The sequence below is a fragment of the Sinohyriopsis cumingii genome, chromosome 14, assembly GCF_028554795.1.
Source record: "Sinohyriopsis cumingii isolate HCF-2022 chromosome 14, ASM2855479v2, whole genome shotgun sequence".
Taxonomy (NCBI): Eukaryota; Metazoa; Mollusca; class Bivalvia; order Unionida; family Unionidae; genus Sinohyriopsis; species Sinohyriopsis cumingii.
The window spans coordinates 106660289-106665672 of record NC_142974.1 but is presented as its reverse complement, the minus strand read 5'-3'; positions in this window follow the sequence as shown (position 1 = coordinate 106665672).

The window sequence follows — 5384 nt, the reverse complement described above, 5'->3', positions numbered from 1 at the left end:
GTCTTTTCCAAATTTTCCTGGGTCGTACCCTTGACTTCCAAATCGAGCAGCGAGTTAGTGCGAGCCCTGCAACGGGTGTTGAAACAAAGCGGTAGTCACCCTCTTCGATGGCAAACGGACAAAGCCACCGAATTTCTGAACCAAGCTTTCCAAAAAGTATTAAAGAAACGTGACATTCATTTTTTTACCACCAAGAATCCCGAAACCAAAGCCAGCATCGTGGAACGTTTTCAACGCACTTTGAAAGAACGCATGTGGAAATATTTTACGCATCACCACACTCAGAAGTACATCGACATCTTACCGCACCTGGTGCAAGCGTACAACCAATCTTACCATCGAAGCATCGGACGTGCCCCGCAAGAAGTGACTCCCGACAACGAAGTGCTGGTGTTTGAGCGCCTGTTTGGTACGTCCCAGACGAGGGCTGTCCCCAAGAAAAGTGGAGAGTTGACCGTAGGAGATTGGGTGCGCATTGGCAAAACCAAACGCACTTTCGACAAAGGTTTCTTACCTAACTGGACGACCGAATTGTTTCGTGTCACTGGACGAGTGCATGGCCGTCATCCTGCCGTCTATAAATTGGAAGACATGAACGGAGAAGTGCTCAAAGGAACGTTTTATTTGCCCGAGTTACAACGTGTCACCAAAAAAGAAGACGACGTGTACGACATCGAAAGCATTCTCGAACGCAGAACCCGTAAAGTGGGCAAACGACGTGTCAAAGAAGTCAAAGTACGTTGGAAAGGATATCCACCCAGTTTTGATTCTTGGATCGACGCTTCGCAAGTCATCGACTATAAAAAGAAGTGACCATCATGCCCTTTCACACAGACGCAGCTACGTCGACCAGTCCTTCACCCAGTTCTTCTCTGCAAGATTTACAAAAACAACCTTTGTGGGTGTGGTGCGGAGAACGTGTGCCTAAAACGCAAATCGTCTTTTTCTGCCAAATCTTTGTGGTGTATTGTGTCATCGGGGCAGCCGTTGCCAATTTGAATTTGCAACAAGGAGACAAGCAATTGTGGACCATTTTATTGAGCAGTTGCATGGGTTACCTGCTTCCCAATCCCTCCCTGAAATTCTCCTCCAACGGGAACCACGGAAACCTTGTGTCCAGTGCCAGTGCCAGTCACCACTCCAACAACAACCACAACCAGAACACCATTTTGGGCGGAGACACGCCTCTGACATCCAGTAACCCTCCGACAGCCGCAGAACTCTGGAATTATGAGTCACCAAAACCAATTTTACTTAACCTTACCCAGTGACAGTTCCATGGAGTTGTTTCCCAACAACACGTTGTGCTGTTACACGGCCAAATTACCTCAGGCCATCCCATTAGATCACGAAGCCCATTGGGAAGTGGCTTTGGTAGAAATGATTCACCCAACACAAATCAAAAACATCACTGAAACTCAAAACACTTTTGACGTCGAAATTCTTGACCCAACAGTGCAGCAAACCATGATGACCACTTCTCAACATAAATCACTTCCCAAGACCCCAATACCCCGCAGCAGCAGTGACACTTCTCCTCCTTTTTACGTTTATCACTTTAAAATTAACTCAGGCCATTATTTTAGTGGTCAACATCTGGTGGAGGCCATCGCTGACAAATTCTATGCAGCATTTGACAAAGTTCTGACCACACTAAAAAAACGTTTCACCATTGAGTACCACAAACAGTCTCACCGTCTACTCATCAAATTTGAAAGTGAGGAAAAAAGTATACGTATTAAATTTTGCCCTGAATTGTATCACATTTTGGGTGGAGACCTCAATATGGTCACGGATAAGCAGACCAAAAAGATTGAGAAAGCAGAGATTGACAACAAGGAGCATTTTGCAAGGTATTTTCGTTTCCCGGTAGAACTGAACCAGGGACTGAATTTGATGTTTGTGTACTCCGATGTGGTGGAGTACAACGTGGTGGGACACACCTCCGTGCCGTTACTGCGTGTCATTCTTTTCAAAGTAAATTCTGCCACAGCCGCTGACGAGGAAGGTGGAAACACTTACCACGTTCACCGCGAATTTGTACATCCTCACTATTTGCCTGTCAGCAAGTCGTATTTGGACACGGTCAACATTGCTATAAAAAGAGATCTGGGACAAAATATTCCATTCACCAAAGGAAAAGTCACGGTGAAACTCCATTTTCGAAAACGGTTCTCTCACGATTCGTAAGTCATGTATCCAGTGTACCGAGGGGTTGCTCGACAGCGAGGACACGGTTTAGGAGATATGTTAAAATCGGCCTTTCGTTCGGTGGCCCCGGTGTTGAAACCGATGGTTACACGCGGATTGCACGCCTTGAAAGATGCGGCACTGACGCAAGGCAAAGAATTTCTCCAAAATGTCATCATCGACAAACAAAACCCCAAAGAAGCCTTCATGAGGGCAGGCAAAAATGTCTTGCTACAAACGGGTAAAGACCTTTTGGGCCGACGAGACACACCTATAAATGCCCTGCACGCTACCGAGTCAGGCATTCAGCAAGGACAAGACAGAAAGAGACGACGAAGAAAACACCCTTTCACCAGACTTCACACGTCTAAAGCTAGAAAGGCAAAGAAAAGAAGAACCATTCGAGACTTAGACGTTTTCGATTATTGAGAAACAGCAACAAAAAAAATGATGCACCGAGAGTCTTGCGCCTGTTCCAAGTCGGAACTGGATCTGTTTGCCATGCCACCCACCATGATGACGATGCAAGAATCCCAGTGGGTGGAATTTCATCCCGTCTCCTCATTGACGGATTCCGCTCCCATCGAGTTTGAAATCAAGGGACAGCCCGAAGATTACATCGATCTGAATAGTAGTTACTTGTACTTGAAAGTCAAAGTTCTAGATAAGGGAGGAGATTCTATAAGCGGCGAAGAGAAAGTAGCTCCCGTCAACAATTTCATGCATTCCTTGTTCAGCTCAGTGGACTTGTACTTGAACAACAAACTGGTCAGTAGCAGCATGGATACTTACCATTACCGTGCCTACCTGGAAAATCTCTTGACGTATGGAATAGATGCCAAGAACACCCATCTCAATGCTTGCGTGCTATCGGAACCTGACGAAGCGGGCGATTTTGATAAAACAGGTATTAGTGATGACCAAAAAAAAAGCAGACACCAATGAGGGATTTGTAGAACGAAGAAACAAAATATTAAATGGAAAGAGTTTAGAACTGTTGGATCGTTTGCATTTGGACATGTGGTTGCAAGAGAAATATTTGCTGAACGGTGCAAATGTTCGCTTGAGACTGAATCGTAGCAGTGCTGCTTTCCATTTGTTGGCTGATGCTGATGCTACTACTGGTGGTAATCCTAAAAGCAAAATCGAGGAGGCCAAACTCTACGTACGACGCGTGGAAGTGTTACCTAAAGTGGGAAACGACATCAGTAGCACGTTGAGCAGAACGACCGCCAAGTATCCCATACGACGCGTGGAAGTGAAAACCTTCACCATTCCCGCTAACCATCATTCCATGATCGAAGATCATCTGTTTCAAGGACAGTTACCCAAACGTTTAATCCTTGGTATGGTCAAGAATTCAGCCTTCAACGGAGACTTCACTAAAAATCCTTTTAAGTTTAAACACTTTAAGGTGAAGAAAATCGAAGTCAGTCGCGATGGCAAGACCTTGTGTACCAGACCTTTCGAACCTGACTTTAGTGACACGAAGATGAATTACCTGAGATCGTACTTGTCCCTGTACGAAGCCACCGGCCAGTTAGGGACCAACACCAGTCACGGCATTACGTACAACGATTACGCAGGAGGCTATGCTTTGTGGGCTTTCGATTTCACTCCAGACCAAGGCAGTCACGAGGGACATTTCCACCCTATAAAATCTGGCCAGATTCGTGTGGAACTTCAGTTTGCAGAAGAAGTGAAAGAGACAGTGAACGTCATCCTGTATGCAGAATTCGAATAATACCATAGAAATCAACAGTTTGAGAGAAGTCATTCTAGACTATTAGAAGCTATGGAAGACTGTTATCCCTCTTTACCTAGTGGAGAAACTTTGGAGATGAAATGTGAGGAGACTGTGGAAGAAGAAGTTATCATGATGAAGTCCCGATGGCCAGAACAAGAAGCCCATTTAGTCTCCTGTTTTGCCAAACACTTGGTCGAAAAAATGACGGAATTGATCAAGAAAGATTGCTATGGATGTCAAAACGATCATCCCAGTCAAATTCAACACGATAAATGCCTGATGCTGAGTCAAGAAGAAAAATTGGACGAGTATCTGGACGAAGCTTGGAGTCTCATCTAGGAAGAAGTCGTGTAGCACCAGTGGTATAAAGACTTGCGTGAACATTCTTGTCCACCATTAACCACTCAAGAGATCGATCGTATCGAAGCTCTCCTGAATCAAAGTGAGGAGACGAAACGAAGAAACGGTTATTTGTCAGACATTTTCAAGCAAAAAGTCAGGATCGAATTGATGACTTATTATTACCTGTGAAGAAAAAAAACCCACACAAAAATGGATACTTGGGAACTTTATTACCTTTTGAACCACAGTTCTTATACGGCTTCTTGGAATCCTGTCGTCTGTGCTAAAGATGAACTCCATCATCGCAAACCTCAAGACCATCTAGCTTACGTGATCAACACGGACGACAGTCATCTCCCAGGAATCCACTGGGTAGCCGTCTACTTTCCTCAAGAAGGATGTGTGGAATATTTCGATTCGTATGGATTGCCTCCTTTGGAAGATGATATCATCGACTTTATGAGAAGAAATGCTCAGACCACCCGATTCAATAATGTGAAATTACAAGGCACAGATTCCTTGGTGTGTGGACAATATTGTGTGTATTTTCTGCATCATCGCAGCCTGGGCTATTCCTTAGAACATTTAGTGACTCATTTTGATCCTCGTTCTTCTTCTAGAAATGATGTGAAAGTAGATCAATGGTTTTGTGACCATTATGCTTATCTTTTGTCTCAAGCTAGGAAACGTAGTGTCCATCAATGGCCTAATGACTTCCAACAATGGAAATCACAATTTCATTCACAACGTTGTCAGCCCTGTTTAAAGTAGAGAGTTAATTAAAAAAAAATGTTTGTGATTTGAAAAAAAATGTTTGATGTTATATTGTTGGATTATTGTTAAAAATGTTAGAGTTGTTGGTTAGTGTTAAGTGATTTTGAATAAAAAATGTTGTGTTTTCAAAAAAATGCCTTTGTCTTTTGTTTGGCTATAAGAATGTTGATTCATGCTCTTTGACTTCTTACTATCCCTCTCATGACACTCATTGAACGTTGCGGCTCAAAAACCGTAGAGGGATGTTTTCCTTCACGTCTGCGCTTTGACTTTAAGAACCGGGGAAGTTTCCAGTCTAACCATCCATTGTCGACTCATCCTCCTACGAAGA